Here is a 20,468-nt window from a genome sequence, read left to right as displayed (position 1 = left end):
CCCCGCCCAGCACTTTCGATCAAGAACCTAGGAATATGGCTGGATGCGGAACTTTCCTTCAAGCAACAGATCAACAAAATTACGAGCAAATGTTTTGGAATATTAAAAACACTCCGTAAAGTTCTTGATCTGCTTCCTATCAGTGCTAGGAAGACTCTTGTTCATGCCCCGGTGACTCCACATCTGGACTACGGCAATGCCCTCCTTTTAGAATTGAGCAGGAAATGTTTGTACCAACTACAATGTGTCCAAAATGCTGCCGCCCGTATGGTACTCAATCTTCCGCGAAGAGCATCCGGCAAAACAGCACTACAAAAACTTCACTGGCTCCCCATTGAGGAGCGCATTAAGTTTAAAGCCCTCTGCTTCGCCCACCACATTGCACAGGGCAAAGGGCCAAGGTACCTGCGCAACCTTCTTACCATACACCGCCCCTCCCGGGACCTTCGATCTGCTGGAACAATGCTGTTTCAAATCCCGCGTGTGCGCAGGAGCAGGATGGGAGGCAGCTCCTTCCGCTTTCTTGCGAGCAAGCACTGGAATAATCTCCCCCTCAACCTGCGCATGGAGCCCTCAGAAACATTATTCAGATCTAAACTTAAAACCTACCTGTTTCCAAGGGAATAACTGAGTCTGGAGCCTGGGGTGCAGACTATCCCCAGTTCTCGGCCTCTTCAGGGAGCGATAGCATTTCTTAGCACAGGGACACACTGTTTTTAGTGTAACCATGCCCTCTATAAGTGGTTTTATTATTATTATTATTACATGATATATTATCCGCCACCAGTCAGGGGGCATTTTTGTACAGTCATTGCACTAAGCTCCACGCATCGCTATGCACTACTAACCCTGTTGGTAGCGCATTGTTCAACACGCTATCGGCTAAGAGATCATTATGCGTTCTGAACCCAACACCACAGTGCACCACAAACTGCCATACTGTGCTCTCCAAGTAGCGCCATGATGTAACATAGAAACTCGCCTCGCCATCAGGCACAACTTTAGGGTACACCATGCTCCCTCCTATACAGTACTCACAGCAGCCGATTGTGAAGTGCATCTACTGCAGGGAGCCCTCCTCAGCACTACACCCAGAGCTATGCCATGCATTACTAACCAGAAGGCCTTCTGGTGCTATCTAATGATAAGGAGTTGCCAATGGGGAACATTTGCTTAATTTCCTTATGCTCATCTTCACAATAAAACCCCAGTACTAATCAAAGATGTATATGCATTTTGAGAGCCCACCCTGTTTTTGCTACTTTATGCTAAGAATTCTTGCCTCTGGGGCACGTTAGTGTGCACTGTGTAGTTTGCATAAGTGTTTTTAGCGAATCAGGACATGAGTATTTCGTGAACTTCTTAGTGCAAGTTAAAGTAAAGTTTGCGAATATACCCTGCCTCCGTCAGTTTTATTGTGGCATGGACATATTTACTTTGCACATTTACAGTACACGCTCAATTAAAGAACATGTTTTAAATGATGTTCACATTATTTTTAAAAGGATAGGAGCAAACGTTTCAGCGTGTGCTTTGCGCATTTCAAATGCAGTTAAGCGGTTTATTCACGGATTATGAGTCGTGCAAACAGGGTAAGGTTCACTTACTTCTTTGTGGTTTAAAATGTTTTCACGTTCATTTGAGATCAGAATGCTCACTTGAGTGCCAGTTCGAGACCTCTACAATGAGCGGAAGGCTGTCTACAGTTGTGCAAAGTATATTTTATAGTTTCTGTTATGTTTTAGGAAGGGCTGGTAACCCTGCATCTGTTAAAGACTAGGCACACTACCAAGATGGCTCAGTTACAGATTTTGAATTAATTAGGATGAAAACATCTATTGCAGTTATTTTGTCATGCAGACTTTTATACCAGAATATTTATTAAAACAATTTGCACTTTCATTAGAGCCACTAGCCACTTTAATTCGTACCACACCGCTCCTGACGGGAGTGCGGAGGGCGGAGGGCTGGGAGGACCGGCTCTCCCTCTATGCTGATGACATGCTGGTATACCTAACGGACCCAGAGCACGGGGTACCGGCACTCTTGAATCTCTGCGACAGCCACGGTAAAATATCGGGATACACGTTAAACTGGAACAAATCGGAGATGTATGTCCTCAAGGGTCCGATCCCGGCGCTGAGTATGGAATGCCCTCTAAAGGCAGCTGGTTCTTCTTTTAAATACTTGGGTATCCATGTTACAAGGGACCCAACGGAATTTATGGACAAAAATCTGGGGCCTCCCATGAGACGGCTTAAACAGGATGTCAAGTTTTGGGCGGGGCTGCCTCTGACGCTACTGGGGAAGGCAGCGCTTTATAAAATGATGTCCTTGCCCCGATTTCTCTAAATACTTGAAAATACTCCATATCCGGTGGCTCCGAGTTTCTTTAGGAAAGTGTCGGCATTGGTGTCGAATCTTCTGTGGGGGAACCTACCAGCACGCATAGCGCAATCTAAACTACACAGGGGTTGGTACGATGGCGGAATCGCGCTGCCAAATCTGAAATTGTATTATTGGGCAGCACAACTGAAACCCATCAACCACTGGCTACACACTCCGCAAAATGATCCAGCATTTCAAGCAGATAGAGCACAGCTAGGCACGAACAGCCTACTGGCTCCGTTGTACGATCAACGTAAAATGCGTAAATTGGAAGGACCCACCAGACTAACCGTGATGCTATGGCATACAGCGACAGCGGCACTAGGATGGAAGGGGAGAATTACCAAGCTTACACCGTTATGGGACTCAGGAGCCCTGGGCAACATGAGAAACAGCAGAGGCTTCTCACACTGGGATACTATAGGGATATCTACAGTGGGGGATCTATGGAAAAGGGGAGGTGTGGTGCCTTTTGACAGACTGAGAGAGCTATACGACATGGGAGAGAGGGAGTTGTACAGATATACTCAGATACGACATGCATTGCTCGCCGCCATACCCCCTGACATTGAGGTGCCGGAGTCGTCCCCGCTTGAGGACCGACTTCTTACAGATTTCATGATAGAGCGTGCGACGTCGCTCACTTACCGTAAACTAATCAACAACCTACCGGACCCAATGACTCCATTGAAGGAGAAATGGGAGGGTGACACCAGTGAGATGGACGAGCACGAATGGAATGAGGCGATGGCATCGCCCAAGAAAGTAGGCATCTCCGCGAGATTGAGACTCGTACAACTGAAAGTTTTACATAGGGTATACTACACTAGGACTACACTGCACCGCATTAACAGAGCACAACAACCTTACTGCCTGCGTGGGTGTGGGGAGGAGGGCACGTTCTTTCACACTATATGGGACTGCCCCCGTATCCAGGAGTATTGGAAACAAATATTGCGAACCATATCACAGACATTAGAGATCTCTCTACTACCTGAACCACGGGGATGCCTCTTAAATGGGTGGGATGCTAATGATTTGTCCAGACATGGTCAGCTATGGGTCACGTTGGGCATGATAGTAGCCAAGCGTGATATCGCACAGCGCTGGGAAGCGGCGGAAGTGCCAACAAACACACAATGGTGCCTAAACATGGACAAAGTCATGGTGACAGAAAGGGCGGTATACTCAAATCGAGCCTGCCCGGGGAAATGGGACAAAATATGGACCAAGTGGAACGTGTACAGAGGGGAGATCTGTGATCCCTTGCCGGAAGACGATCAAGATATGTCGGATGAGGAAGGGGAGGAGGATTAATGGACCCCACAGTTCCCACAGGGTAGGGTGGCCACAACACGGGATAGCCCACGGCATTAGAGGGTGGACTCCAGAGAATTGTCAGGGGAGGTACCAAGGGTGCTGTGACCGGGAGAACCTGAGCACTCACACTACCACGACTTAGCGTAGTTAGGAAGGAGTTAGGCTGGGTTGACACGGGGGAGAGGCATCGTTACTCAGTCAATGCAATCAACGACCAAACTATGAAAGACCGCAATGTGATTCCTTAAGATCTTTGTGTTTTGTTATGGTTTATTTAAAATAAAAAATAAAAATAAAAAAAACAAGAACATGAACTGATCGGCAGAATAATGATTATGCTGTATCCTTTCATTGATATAGCGCTAATGCTTGTAGAAAAGTAACATTTGACTTCAGTTTGATCTAATTGCATGATGAATGCCGTAATGTGATGGCGGCCAGCCCCACGGGTTGTAGGCCTACAGCTGTGTAATACTACAGATGCAATAACGGTTCTTGGAAAAAAAAAAAAAACAATTTGCACTATTCAAGTATATATTTGCAATGGGTTTTTATTCTTCAATTATGTCTTTTAATGTCCTATAAAAGCTTATTACGGGATAGAAGATACTGCCTAGTTGTTAAGTTGAACAGCTTGGTTCCAAAAGACTGTGGTTCCAATCCCGATTCCATACTTTCGCTTGTTTTTAGGTCTCGTCCTCGAGACCTATTGTAGTCAAGATGCCTCTCAAGGGAGACAGACCGGGGCACGCGCGGGGATTCTGGTCTGTGGACCCGCCCGTGAGACGCGCCTGCCACAAAGTGTGTACAGCTGCTGCGCGTTAACAGTGTGAACGCGCCGCGCATGCTTTAGTGAAATTATAGCGATCAAAAAGTATCTGTCGCTGTGGATGCTGCCTCACCCCACTTACCGGCTACTGGTCTCTGCTCCTCTGCTATTCTCCGTCTTCAACCGGCCCCGCCTGAACTCCTGCGCAGCACTCTTGAAGTGTGGTTAAGTCCGCAGGCACCACCACTGTGCACGAGCAGCAGGCCACGCGGATGTGCACGCTCATGGCGTGCCTACAACGCGCGCGTGGCGTGCTTTTACTTTCCCCTCCCCCGTCGGCTACAGATCATCATGGAAGTCCCGGGAACCCTGCAACGCATTAGCGGTCTCGGAGTCGGCTCACCGTTCTGGGATTCTGGGCAAGTCACTAGTCTTCCACCTTGTTTTACAAGAATTGGATTTCATTTTCAGTGTTCAAATATTGTTTTTTTTTAGGTTTTTAATTTTTGTACCAACATTTCTTTTTCTGCTTGTACGGTACCATGAGTCCGTGGGCACTTCAGAAAGAAATAGAAACGCAACACGTGGAAAATACTTGTAAGCACTTGGTAAAAGACTAATACAGTGGCTAGCCTTGAGTCAGACATCACACCAGGTCTTTAGATCACAAACAGGTCACCTGCTTCCCTGGGCGTTTATTATGTTAATTAAAGTGTAGCACCATGGCATCACGCATCAAACATGTACACTCGGTTTAAGAGAGAGATACTTATGTATCCCGGCAGCATTAGTAGTGGTTGTATTCTCACAGAACTGGATATCAAGTGTGCCGGATTTGTAGGCAATTACTGTTAAGAGGTATCCCTCAGTCACAGTATGGATAATTCTGCTGCGATGCAAGGTGCATGATGGGTAAGGAATTCTTCTTTGACTCCTCTCTAGATTTCCACAGATCGCTGGGATTCCTACATTTTTGGTGCTAGTAGGTTTCCCCGTTAAAGAGCTTCACAGGTAAGCAATCTACCCCACCAATGATCTATAATATGACACCCCTCTCTTCACACCCTTTCTATTGGCCATAACTCAAGGATGCTTTGAGATACGACAGAATGGCTACTCCAAAATACCTCCTTTTTTCCTTACTCACCTTTTCTATCGCTTTCTCCTTTCCGTTCCTGTTTACTTTACCTTTACGACCTTGACGGCTTTCTTCTTTCCTTTCCTGTTTACGTTACCTTTTCAACCTTGACAGTCTCTCAGTTACGACAGACCGTCTTCTTCTATACTCGTATGTCCCTATTGTTCACTCCTCCGCCTAACTAAACAGTAGAGATGTTAGACCTCCTGTGCCTTTTTATAGATAGATCGGCTTTTATCTTCGCTATCTCACTGTTGCATGTGTTTGGATAAAAAAGAAAAATTGAAATCCCAGGCAGAAAATTAATGAAAATGTAACCCACAATACAGAAGGAAACTTTGATTCAACTCAGTTTTGCTCACAATAGGTTCTCGGGTTTGTGTTTTGTATCCATAAATTATGTCCTGCCTCTTCTTATCTACCGGCTCTCCAGTTGCTAGCTGGCATTTAAAAAAGCTTTACATGCCCTTCGAGGACGTGCAGGCGTCTGTTGTTTCCCCAGATCAAGATAATCCCTTAGTGCCCAACATGCACTTTCAATTTAGCCAATAGGCATTTGCTGCCCGCAACTCATATTCAGAGCGAGCTTATGGAAAAGAGAGGATTTTGTCTTCGGTGCACTGCGGTACAACGCGTTGCCAATATTACTTTGTTGACTGTATTGTTTGCATTTTCACAAAAACACAAGTCTTACACATTTCATTGAGCCAATTAAATTCTGTCTCTAATCACTGCTTTTATTATTAACATTTTGATATTAATTTATACTTTTGCTGATAGCACTCATAGAGCCAAAGACTTTTTGGGCCTATCAAGAGTACTCCAGCCATGATACAATGTGAACCTGCCCTTGGCACAGATGAGTGTAGCATGCAGATTTCATCAATTTTGTCTCATGTGAGTTACGCCATTTGAAAAGTACACACAATACCCAAGTAATGTGAAATGTTACATTGTAGCAGGGTTACATATCAGGCAACAGCACACAGAACCTGAGGGGGTTCACTTGCATAGCTTACGAGGCCATTCCAAAGAACACCTGATACAGCGGTGGGGCACACACGTAAGGGGTTTGGAAGATGTTCCTACATTTTCCTTTGCCAGTAATTCAAAGGCCCAGTTTCACGCTTACAGTTTGAGTGACACTGCAAGACCCAATTAGGCCGTGTGTTGTGAACTGCACTGTATATGTGACACCAGGCCTCCCAATTCGCTGGCATATTTGTACCAGTTCTTGATATTTTTTGGGCCCTTCATGCTAGCCCCTGCATACCGGTGGCAATTCTTGACATTATGGGCCATCTATGCTGGTCCTAGAATATTGCTGACAATGCTGGACGTTCTGGCACATCCTCTGCATGATGGTTCCCACACTGGGCAGAATGCTGGTCCTGGTATATTGATGGTTACTTTTTGTATAATATTACCATCACAGGAATAACGGTGCCCAGCCTGAATAAAATGCCAGGCGCCTAGCATACTGATGGTAACTCTTGTAACTCTTATATATTGGTTATATCTTTGACATCACAAGGTGATACAGGGGCATGCAAGGCTGAATATGTCCATGTGTCTGCTACATATAAGTTATTGATGAAAAATATATATTGAGATCAGGACACCAAACATTCATTTACCAAAAATGAAAAGGTGGTATTAGTTCATAACAAAAAATACATCGTCTTAAATGATAAGCTCTTCTTTGGGGAATCAAGTGTATTGTTCCAAAGTAAAAGGGTACATTTAATAGCAAAATGTGTTTATTTTCAAAAGCCAAAAAGCTGATGTCTGAAGACAAAATGATTGCATTTCCAAATAAATCTGAACCTGTAAGGTTTTTGTTGTCAGAATACTATTGTTGCTGTATAAACCTATAAAATTAGTTGAGATCTGCTATGCGCTGCATGAGCAAGACTGTGTAATTTTATTTTATTTTTGCACCCTGGCACTCCAAGGTGTTCTCAGTAATATGGGTGGGAATCTACGTGACAGGAAGCAGGCTAGAACATTTAATTAGCTGAAAACTACAAGTGTATACCAATACTATAGAAAATGATAGGGGGTAGGTGAAATTTCATTTTAGAGCTACCCATATTACCTATGTTATTTGAGAAACTTTTTAGAGGTGTGGCGCCGCGGCCAGGGCGACTGACGCTGGAATCTGGGGACCACGGTTCGATCCCCGGCTCCGGCGGCAGATTAGCCCAGCACCATGTGACTCTGGGCAATAGCTCACTTAATCTTCCCGACGGCCCCCCAGCGCCTAGAGACCCTTACGGGTGATTGTGCGCTTTACAAATGTGGACTTTACTTTACTTTTTTAGGGGAATGGTTCCCAAATATACTCCACATTGCCTTTATTTTCCCAAAACTATCTTGAAGCAGGTGAACTTGCAACCCTCCTGTGGAGGGTCAGGTTGAATGACCACAGCATGAATATATTGGGATAGTTCACGAGTGCCCAATGGGGGCCTATTGCTCTTTAAACAAATTTCTGCTAAATATGTAGAAAAAAATCCACTAATTTACCCTCTGGAGACTGTGGGCTCGTTGAAACTTTACTGCTACAACTTTGGAAGTTAGTAGGAGTCTATGGCCATAGAATACTCTGAATAATTGATGGTAATTGACAATATATATTTAAAGAAGACGAAGTCTTAATTTTGGAGTTGACATTTAGGCATACTACATGAAATCAAACCATATTATCAACAGAGCACGAGTGGCTATTCTTGCCACCGAGTTTAAATATGAGGCACAAATCAATTAAAGATGACTTGTCTTGCCTCTGTTCCCTGCTTGTGATCGTTTTTTCTTGCCTCTGTTCCCTGCTTGTGATCGTTTTTTCTTGCTTCTGTTCCCTGCTTGTGATAGTATTTCTTGCCTCTGGTCCCTGGGGCGTTACTGGGCAGAGATGGGTGTGTGGCTGACCTAGACTGAGGGAAGCAACGGGTGAGCTCTGGGAGTTGGTGGGGGCCTCGAATAACCCATTTGTAAATAAGGAGACTCCCCGGGGTGAGGGTGTGTGTGTGGCTCTGTGTGTGTGGCTCTCTGTGTGTGTGGCTCTCTGTGTGTGTGGCTCAGTGTGTGTGGCTCTGTGTGTGTGTGTGTGTGTGTGTGTGGCTCTGTGTGTGTGTGTGTGTGTGTGTGTGGCTGTGTGTGTGTGTGTGGCTGTGTGTGTGTGTGTCTCTCTCTGTGTGTGTGTGTGGCTCTCTGTGTGTGTGTGTGGCTCTGTGTGTGTGTGTGGCTCTGTGTGTGTGCGTGGCTCTCTGTGTGTGTGTGTGGCTCTCTGTGTGTGTGGCTCTGTGTGTGGCTCTGTGTGTGTGTGTGTGTGTGTGTTGGGCTCTGTGTGTGGGTGTGTGGGTGTGTGTGTGTGTTGGGCTCTGTGTGTGTTGGGCTCTGTGTGTGTGGCTCGGCTCTGTGTGTTTGTCTCTGTGTGTGTGTGTGACTATGTGTGTTGCTGTGGCTCTATGTGTGTGGCTCTGTGTGTGACTCTGTGTGTGTGTGTGTGGGTGCATGTGGCTCTGTGTGTGGCTGTGTATGTGTTGGTGCAAATGCAATAGGTCTCGCATTTGCGAGAGATTAAGCTATTGGCATTGTAAATGACAATGCCATTTATTTATATGTTTTAAAAACAAAAATAATGTCATGAGCAATGCCAATAGCTCTAACTTTAACAAAGACGAGACCATTGCATTGTAAATGCTTGTTTAATCCTGGGTAAATTGCTTTGCTTTCCAGTGACTCCCTTGTCCTGAAACAGATTGAGATTGCTTAGAAACTAACTAGCCACTGTAGTAAACGCTGTTTAAATAATTGAGTTGAACCGAAAACCATTTGCGTTCTATAGGATGATAAAAAGTGCATAGAATATGGTGCACCTTCATGATTTTTGTAGGATTTGTACATAAGAATCCTTAATTCGCTCAGTTCAGGCGATTTTGGATAGTTCTATTTGATACTTTACATTTCCCCCTTTATTTGGTAGGCACCTCATTCACAAATGTACTTATTAGTTCCGTGATACTGCACAATGTCTGAAAAAAGATCTTTTCAACCAGTTCTCGTCATGTTATTGACCCTTGGACTGTTGGGTGAGAGGGCAGATCCGGTGTTGCTGCAGCTCTTGCTGAAATGCTTTTTAGGTCTCGGACTAGCGTCCCACGAAGTGGGCGGAGTCCGAGATTTTATGTTGTCTAGTATAGGGGCTTGAACACGCCCCTCTTCTCCATTGGCTGGCCTCGTAAATGCTGGCCAGCCATTGGAGGAGAGGGGCGTCACTCAGTTCATGCCCCGCCTTGACGCGAATCGGGGGCGTTTTTGTCTCTTTTTTAAGCCCCGCCCCTTTTATAGTGATGGGCGTTACACCCCCCTCTCACCGAGGTCCCAGTCCATTTCTCCTGTAATGTACCCTTTGCTACCTCTTGTATTTTGTTTGCTAACAATTGTCATTTTTGCCTAATGTAACTTAACGTCTGCTTTTGTAACTGCTCACTCGTCTCATGGATCATTTCTGTTCCTATTGTGAAGAGCTGTGACGCACCGCCTGCAGTGACCTGAAGGGGCCGCCGCGCTGCCCGTGGCGACCCGGAAGTGCTTCTCTCCAGCACCCGGATCCAGACCTCTCGCCGAGTATACTCAATAACAGGACAGCACGGTAGCCATTTTTTTTTATCACATTATGGCACCCGACTACGCCCCAGCGTGATTTGCCACTTTGACAGGCTTTCCCAAAACTCAGCAGTGCCGGTAATTCTAGTTGCTTGTTTAAAATTACTGGCTCCCCATGTCTGGCGTCGACTAGAGAACAGGGCGTGGCCGCCATTTTGTTTTGTTAATTGTCATTATTGTGTAGAAAGACGGCGGTGGGGCTGCTTGTACGTAATTAGTGGCCCGAATACACCATTGTTGTCCTGGTGAGTTTGGACATGGTGTAAAATAGAAGAACGAAAGCAGTTACTAATATGATGTGAAATGGGCAAGGTCATGGTATGCCCCTTAAAACAATTAATCGTTTTCTAAGTTATTAGTGTACGTTACACTTTAACATACTTTACAAACAAGAGTTGCGAACTTATCTGACAAAAAATCCTGGTATAAAATGTGGACGCCTTGCCATGGCACCTGCTTTTTTTTACGAGAAATTGCTGTGCAGACTAGAATTTCAGAAGCAATCCGCTCATGGTATCAAATATGGCACCAATAAAGATGCCCATGTGCGTTGTCCATTACACTCCACCCTATCCGGTAAATGGACCTCCACACAGCTTCCCCACAACAAGGTCCCCCGTGGCACCGCGCCCGCCCCCGTGGGTAGCCTGCGTGGCACCGGGCCGGTGGCTGACTGGGAGCTGCCGGTTAATCCGAGAGTGGCCATAAGCAGCCCCGGGAGGGTGGCCCAGTGTTTACCTTCTGATACAGCCAGCTTCCCCTGGCTGACCCGTGGGTGAACCTGCGATTAGCGCACTATCAGAAGTTTACGGATCTGCCTCTTATTCCTCCCAGAATCCTAGACGTAAAAACAAGCTGGGGCTGCGGGGTGAACCGCAGGGCAGCCTCGGTGTAAGTGATGCTGCTGGGAGAGAGACGCCGCGCGAGCTATGACATAATTCCGCCTTTATACTGTAATGAGGACAGGGCGGAAACCCCCGCTCTCAGCTCGGTTCTTGGAAACACAGCAAGACAGAGATTTGTTAAAGATGCGACTTCCAGTTTCAAAGCACACCCCCACCCCTCCACACACAGCCGTATGCTCCACGATAGCCCAGGGGGTTGAAGCATCTACTGTGGAGATGTTCATGTATAATACAGGTCCCAGCTGGGTGGACTCCGCCTTTCACCATTTTCTTCTTTCAGAGTTTAATAAATATTAAGCGGGTAATGGCAACTTGAAAACTCGTCCTCCTTTTAACCCGACCTGTTGACATTTCCCGGCCACTTTTTTAGGTCTCGGACTAGCGTCCCACGAAGTGGGCGGAGTCCGAGATTTTATGTTGTCTAGTCCAGGCGCACGGGACCGACAAATCTACGCAAGCCAGGCACTCACAAAGTCACTTTCAGTTAGTGTCTTACTATTTGTGAGCACGTGCAGGTGTATTGTGCTAGTTTAGAGGTTGTATGGTGGTGTACCCACATCTTTGGAAAAATGTGACATTCTATGAAGAGTAGGGAATAAAATGATGGATTAACAGCCCTCTATCCGTTTGGAAAGTACAAGTTGTGTACTCGAGGGGATCATAGAAAAATTATATCAAGTGAGCGAGGTATTTGAAAGTGTGGTGGTCGGGGAGGGATTGGGAAAGTGGTACCGAAAAAAGGGTACAGAAAGTGAAGGGTTAGGGACATAGAGGCCAGTTTGTGGTAGTGTGTGGTATGCCGTGTTTTCGGTGGGAGGAGGACTCGAAGAACATTGAGCATGCGCGGTGCTGCTCAGCAGAGACCAGTCCTTTTCTAAAGTACGTGGGAGGGGGCGGGGAGCTGTGGAGTGATGCTGGTCTTCGGTCTATCTTTACCTGGAGTTGCTAATCGTGTCAGTGTTATTAATGAAGCGCCTTCAGTACCATTCGTGATTTAATGTACGTGCTCTTTCCTTGTATGTGCAAATGAGTCAACCCAGAACTGTCGGAGCGCTTCAATGTGTTGATTCTGCACCTATGATAACATACAATGCTCTATTTGTGACCCAGTTCTATATAATGAAAACATTCCTTTGCACTGTTACCTTCAGGGCCGGTTAGCTCAGTTGGTTAGAGCGTGGTGCTAATAACGCCAAGTTCGCGGGTTCGATCCCCGTACTGGCCACTGTAAGTTTTTTTTTTCTCGAAAGACAAATGTCATGCATTAAAGTACAAGGTTGTTTATTAATGTAATTTACTGGTCTGATATTTGTACCAGGGTGGGGTTTGATAGTGCCATGTAACCCCCCTTCGCGATACCTGCCTCCTCCATGTTTTCAAGGGTCTCTGAAACTTCACTTTATGAAGCACTGTTTGAACCGGGTACGCCTCTGAAGAGCACACTTCCTCTCTGAGAGGTGCGGTTTCTCGGTTTCTCGGTGGGAATTCCAGAAGTCAAGAGAGATGGAGGGAAGAGCACATGGGTTATGTAGGCATCATTAAATCCTATTGCATAATATATTGGTGCCCTTTATAATCGTTGCAGTCTCGTATTGTGTGGTTTACTGAATGTTTTGAGCACTTCGTCAACCAATGGTATGGTGTTCATACTTGAAAACATTACAAAATAAAAACAAATAATTACTTATAGTGATATGCATTTTTTATTACCTATTTTTTTAATGTTCCTATTCATATGGCAAGTTTTATTCACCTTCAATAATAATGCCGAGACCATTGCATTGTAAATGCTTGTTCTTGTTTTCTTTGCAATGTATCGTAACTAATTACTAAGTTGAACCATCACAGTGCATTTAAGTTAGTTATATAATAATAACCTGGTAAAAATAAGAAGTTGCTCTTCAGGCACCCTTAGGAGCAGAGTGATTGCCGCTTTTTTTGAAACAGTGAGGACTACTGAAAAACAAGCATTGGTATAGCCAAAAGGTCTCGCCTTTGGGACCTTATAAATGTTTAGCCATGCAACAGTTGGTATTGTTACACCAAGGATATTGTGCTGCATAACTAAATACTTATAAGGTCCCCAAAGCGAGACGTATTGGCTGTGCCAACGCTCATTCTCTTTTTTGCAGTATAACGTAGCTCCCTGGTCCAGCAATTGAGGCTTTAAGATTGGTGGCATACATAGTGCATGCCCAGATTTCTGACGCAGTCATACGCAGTGAAAACATTACATATATTGGTGACGATCCTAAATAAGGTTGTGTTTGTTCCACTGATAAACTGTTTATCCTCTTCTCTCCCTCCTTCCAGCGGAAATGAAAACCAGTGTTGTTAGCTGTAGATAAGAGATCTCTTTTGGCAGCCTCAGCCAAACATTCACTAACTTTAGAGGGTTTGCCTCCTATTCCTTGGTGTGTTATCCATGCAGTAGGTCCAGCAGCAGCTGATGTATGTACTTCCATTCGAAAGGGTTGTAGATTCTTTTTTGTAGCATCGAGTGCATTTTCCCAGTATTCATATGGAGTATGCATGGAGTATAATTTAATGTAGCACAGTCATGAGATATGGAACATATTACAACATTGTTAAACACATGATATTGATATGATGTGCCGATTATCATAAATGTCTTTGTTTCTCATAGGTGATCGCAGGTTCTAGCATACAGTAATTAAGGCATATGCTCAGAACAATGCGCAGTTCATTGATGCGTCTCCAAGACAATGCCTTACAGTGTTTTTTCTTGATATCTTTACAAAGTTTCTGTTGCAGCCTTGCAGACGTTCAAATAAAGTTGATTCTGATGCCATCCTACAATAGTTCAAGGCAACCAGCACTTATTTCGCCCCCTGAATGGCTATCAAAACTGGGGCTTTTTCAAGGCTTACGGGAATCCTGTTAATTACTATTGCACGACTCAAAATGTTCTAATGTCCCATAGAGTTATATGACCACGGAGTACCGCAGAGACCGATCAGGGGCCGTATTATGCGCTTTCATTTTTTGCATCAGCCGTATCTATTAAAAGGTGCACCCAGTGCAAACAATGAAAGTGCGCCCTATTATAGTTAATGTGCTGCCCCCAGCGCAGCTGTGAACTCGCGCTGCCCCCAGGGCAGAGCATTCATGTGAAAACATGGAGCGGCTGCCGGCAGCTGCTCAGTGTTTTCACAGTGCCGGTGGCACCCGTCATTGGTCATGGAAATTTCACTTAAAGATGTGTTGTTTGTAATGGCAGTATGCTACCATACCATGCATACTGCACATTACCCCACCCTACTCCAATCTAATCTTCTCCACTCCACGCTACTGCACTTTACTCTGCACCATTCTAAAATACACCACTCCACTATCCACTGTGTCATTGCACTTTTCTCTGCACCACTCCACTCTCCTCTATGCCAATGCACCGTACCCCACACTACTCTACTATGCACCACTGTACTCTTAGCCACTTCACTTTACACTGCTCTACGGCACTACACTCTATGCCACCCTTCTCTGCAAATCTGCACCCTATGCCAAACGACTATACATCACTTTACCCAAAACCAATTCATTCCACACCAAACTACTCTGCACTAAATCATTCTGCGCCACTGCTCTCTGTGTCACTGCATCCTACACCACTCTATTCTACTCTGCTCCACTTTACTCTATACCACTTCTCTCTCTGCCACTCTACTCTGTGCCACTGCACTCTAAGGCACCCTACTTTGTGCCACTGCACTCTAAGTCACCTACTCTATGCCACTACACTATATGCTAATGCACTCCATACCACTCCACTGTACACCACTGCACTCTGTGACAGTATACTCTGCAACACTGCACTCTTTGTCACTCTACTTTATGCTACTGTATGCCACTGAACTCTACACCACTGAACTCTACACCACTGAATTCTATTCCACTGAATACTATGACACTGAACTCTAAGCCACTGCACTTTACACCAATCTACTCTAATCTACTCTGCACCACTGCACTCTACGACACTCTACTCTATACGTCTGCACTGTACACCACTTCACTTTCCTCTGAAACAATTTGCTCTGCCACTGCAATCTATGTTATTCTATTGCACTCTGCGCCACTCCACTCCACACCATGCCACGCCACTCCACACCACGTCACTTCACACCACCCCACTTCACTCTACGCCACTGCATTCTGCACCACTTTACTCAAAACCAATTCACTCTACTCCACTGCACTTTATGTCAATCTACTCTGCCCCACTGCACTGTACACCACTATACTCTACTCTACTCTATGCAACTGCACTTTACACCACTCTACACCATTGCACTCTATGTCACTTTACTCTGCATCACTGTATGCCACAGTATTCTACACCAAGGCACTCTATGCTACTCTACTCCACTGCACTCTACAACATTCTACTCTGCAGCATTGCACTCTCTGCTATGGAACTCTCTGCCACTGAACTCTGCTCCACTCTACTCTGCACCACTCTACTCTATGCCACTGCACTCCACTCTGCACTCTATGCCACTACACTCTACCCCACTCTACTATGCACCACTGTACTCTTTGCCACTCTACATCACTCCATGTCACTCCACTCTGCAACACTGAATTGTATGCCAATGCACTCTGCACCACTACTCTATGCCACTCCACTCTACCTTGCACTACTGCACTCTACGCCACTTCACTATACTCTGAAACAATCCACTCTATGCCTCTACACTCTACGCCACTGCTCTTTACATCACTCTACTCTGCTCCACTCCACTCTACATCACTGCAATTAATGCTGTGACACTCTACTCGCCACCACTCCACTCGCCACCACTTCATGTCACCACTCTATGCGACTGCACTCTACCCTGCACCTCTCCACTTCACTCTACTCTGAAACAATCTACTCTATGCCACTGCATTCTGAGCAACTCAGCACAACTCCACCCTATGCCACTGCACTCTGCGCTGCGCCACTCTACTGCACTGGTCTCTGCACCAATTCACTCTACACCACTTTACTCAAAACCAATGCACCCTACGCCACTGTATCTATTCCTACTGCTTTGCACCCCTACACTTTACCTAACTATACTGTGCAACATTCTACTATATGCCACTGCACGCCAAGCCACTCTACACTCTTGCACTCTACTCATTGCATTCTATGTCACACTAGTCTACTCTGCACCACTGTACTCTGCCACTGCTCTCTACAACACTCTAAAACCCTGCACTCTTCGACCCTGGATTCTGACACTTTACTCAGCATGACTGCACTCTACTCCACTCTACTGCACTCTGCACCACTGCACTCTATGCCACTGCACTCTATGCCACTGCACTCTATGCCACTGCACTCTATGTCACTGCACTCTACGCCACTGCACTCTATGCCACTCTACTATACACCTCCACACTCTACCCTGCACCACTCCACTCAATGGCACTTCACTCTGTCCCACTCTACTCTGCACTTTATGCCACTGTACTTTACTCTGCATCACTCAACTCTACTGCACTCTACACCACTGTCCTCTACACAATGGCATGCTATGCCACTGCACTCGACACCTCTGCACTCTATCCCACTCTACTCTACACCTCTGCACTCTACCCTGCACCTCTGCACTCTACCCTGCACCACTCTACTATATGCCACTTCACTCTGCACCACTTTACTTTATGCCACCCCACTCAGCACATTGCACTCTAAGCCACTGCAATCTATTCTGCAGCGCTCTACTTAATGCCACTGCACTCTATTTTACTCTATGTCACTCCTCTGTACGCCAATGCACTCTACACCAATTTATTCAAAACCAATGAACTCTATGCCACTGCACTCAATACCAATCTACTCTGCACCACTGTATTTACACCAGTTCACTTTAGGCCTCTCTACTCCACTCCATTCTATGATGCTCTGCTCCATTAAACTCTGCTCCACTGACACTCCACTCCTCTCTATGCCACTCCACTCTACAGCACTCTACCTTACTCTATGTCATTCTGCAACACTACTTCATTCTACAACACTCTACACAACTGCCTCTATGCAACTATATCCCATTCTATTCTATGACACACTACTGCACCCTATGCCACTCCACAACGATCTTTTCCGCTGTTTGCCACTCTACTCTACAATACTCTACTCCACTCAACACCGTCTACGCAACTCAACTCTGATCTATGCCACTCCACGACACACTATGCCACTCCACTCTATGACACTCTACTCAACTCTGACACTATGCTCCACTCTATGCCAATCAACTCTACAACCTTCTACTCTACGCTACTTTACCTCCATGACACTCCACAGCACTGTATGCTACTCCTTGACACTCCACTCCTTTCCACACCACTCAACTCTACTGTACGCCACTCTATACCAATTCATAGCACTCCACTGTACTCCACTTTACAACACTCCACTCCACACCACTCTCCTTTACCCTACTAACTTTTAGCCATGCTGAACAGCAGCCACTCTAGTGAACAACATTAGTAAAACATAATGGCAAATTTCAAGTAGCTTGCAAGCATGGACATAAAAATACAGGCCATTTTAGTAAAATAAAGGTCAGGTGGCAATCCTAGCATAGGATCACTACGCCTCGCAGCCATAGTCCAGTGCTTATGGGGAGTAAGCTCTCTTCTGGCCTTGTAGTACTACACCATTGTTGGTAAGCTCAAGGAAGAGAGCCCCCTCTTCTGGGCCACACAGTGCTGGATCATGGCTGCTGGGCTTAGAAGAAGGACCCTCTGGGTTTCAAACTGCACGTGTGTTACCCTTCCAAGATTATAAGGAGTTTATGGATGTTATATTTATAGGATATGCGTGACATTAAAAGTGAAACAATTGTGAGCGGTGCGACAAATTTGTTTTGGGTATTGTTGCTAGCTACAGAGACGCATACGTTTTTTTAACGTAAATGTCTAGAAAACATCAACACATGAAAAAGTTCACTTTTCGAACATCTAATGTGGAAAAATCTGCTATAAACCAGCCCTCTAGTTACTTTTGGGTGGGGCATGCCTGCTTTCTGATGGGTTGCCAGTGGGGCAACTGTACCAAACATATAAATTTCCTCTTCAATAATGAGCCCTTCCCCGAGCCACACCTCAGAACCCTTGTACCTGATTGAGCTTCTCAGTAAACTAGGAAACAACCACAGGAGTACACAGAATACTACTTTAGTTTTTGAAGAATACAACTTTTACTGATTTAAATGCTTAAAGGTATGATAATTATCCTGTGTGTTGCTGTGAATAGTTCTCAAGCTCTGAAGACACCTTCCATCAGGCCTGAGTAGCATTTCCAGTCTTATTATGCATCTGAGACTTGTATTCCTCCCTGCTATTAAAATGCAGGACTAAAAGTACCGGAAGGCAAATGCCTGAAGAGGATTGATTGAGCTAGCCTTTCTCTCTGGGATGTGTCATTCTCTTGGCCAGATCTATTAATTGCAGCACAACCCTTCAACTCTGCACAACAATCTCCTTTAAATCGAGTCTCTCAGCTACTACATGCCTCCTTGTTTATAAGCTACTTGACACAGCGCCTCCCTTACCTCAACCTAAGACCATCCAGCAGGGCTCCACACACAAGTAGCAGTTAAATGCTGTCAGTCTTCTCCAAACTCAAACGGGCAAATAAGTGTTAATTAGTGGTGCAAAATCATGAACTGCTGCAGAGTTATATGGACTCTGTGAATTGTGTGACAAACTGTTTCAGTGCAGAAATACAGTGACGTCTAACACATGCATTCATCCAACCTGTGATGAGTGATATTTGGCAGGGCTGGTCTCTTCCCCTGGTACTTGCAGTGCAAGATCATGACTGGAATGGCCAGGGGAGTGGACTCCCTCTCTTGGGCTTCACAGCGCTGTATGATGCCTACAAGGCCATGGGGATGGTTGGGGGGGGGGGGAGGGGTATTCTCTAGTAGGTGTTATTTTTCACTTGCACACCCTGCTGCTCTAGTGCAGGAAAACCTCAAGACTACACACCTTGTGCATGCCAATGCAGTTCTACCTGCTCCCCATAGCAACATTCTCTATGTCCCTACACCACCCAGTCTGTGCCTCTTCCATTTCTACACCTCCTAATCTAGTCCTGCTGCATCCCTACACCACACATTGTTTACCTGCTCCATCCTTACACCACCCAATCTCAAGCTCTTCACTGTTCCATCCTGTACCAACCAAGATTTGTATGTTTCATGTCTCCTTTCAGCATCACATTCCTGTGTCTGCTGAGTCTATATTTAATATAATAACCATTACAAGTTGCTCTGCTGTAAACAACTCTGTGCCGAGCTGTTTGCTGTGCCCACAGAGGTCCTGACTGAGGTCTGGTGTGTGCTCAAGTGCCCACCACAACTTCATTGAAGCACTTGAAGATTTTGTTTCTTGAGTAAGTCACCTCTGTGTACCTTAGAATGCCTAACGAGAGGTGCATGTAATCAGTTAACATTGGAAAGTGAACACTGAAGTAAAGATAGCCATTTTCGTGAGAGCTGCGCCAAGCGTTTCTAATCGAGTTTGACTACTGTAATCCACTAACAGAACTTTACAATATATGGACTTGAATTATTTGTGGTATTTGTGTTCTTATCCATTATGCTGATTTCTACTCCAGAGAAGTGACGTTTTTCAAGCCACCTCAACAGTGCCCTATGATATCTCTTCCTAGGATGTTACTTCCTATCATCATTATTTTATTTTGTGAGAAATTGGGTTGTTGGTGGACTGGGGTGTGAGCCCTGGTCAGGCAACAACCCCAATCCCTTGCAGCGTGAACCACAAAAAGTCACCAAATTAAACTTTGCTTAACCCTAGGTAGTTTGACACAAAAAACAGTAAGGCTTAACTTTGAAGCAATGTGTAAAGTATTTATGCAGCACACAAACAGTAATAACGTGAAAACCCAACACAAGAAAAATGCCAGACAAACTTAGAAAAGTAGAGTAACTTTAAATACGTTATTTTTCATTAAAATAACAAACATCCAATAAGTAGAACCGGAGTTATGAATTTTAAGAGTTTTTAGTAAAAGCTACCCTCCTCAATGATCAAAGCGCTAACCATGGACATCAATTTGTGTGAGACCGGTTCAAAGTCGAAAAATATAGCCAACCGTAACAAAGCGTGGTAAGGATACAAAAAGTGAATTGGGCCCGGTCTGCTGTTCCCTTCAGATTTAGAAGAAATTCTGAAAAACGTGTCCGAAAAGGTAAAGTTTAGCGCAGCAAGGCTGCAAGAGGTGTGCAAGAAG

General features: G+C 45.2%; 1 protein-coding gene and 1 non-coding gene across 2 annotated transcripts in view; one reads left to right on the top strand and one right to left on the bottom strand.

Annotated features, from left to right (window-relative positions):
• LOC144767079 (rho GTPase-activating protein 24-like) overlaps positions 1-20,468 on the bottom strand; it is a 261,070-nt gene that overhangs the window by 54,378 nt on the left and 186,224 nt on the right. The window lies entirely within an intron of this gene.
• On the top strand, positions 12,343-12,416 carry TRNAI-AAU (transfer RNA isoleucine (anticodon AAU)). The gene has a single exon. It is a non-coding gene; the product is annotated as a tRNA-Ile (tRNA).

The sequence above is a fragment of the Lissotriton helveticus genome, chromosome 7, assembly GCF_964261635.1.
Source record: "Lissotriton helveticus chromosome 7, aLisHel1.1, whole genome shotgun sequence".
NCBI lineage: Eukaryota > Metazoa > Chordata > Amphibia > Caudata > Salamandridae > Lissotriton > Lissotriton helveticus.
Note: the sequence above shows the minus strand (reverse complement) of the source record. Positions and strands in the feature narration are given on the sequence as shown.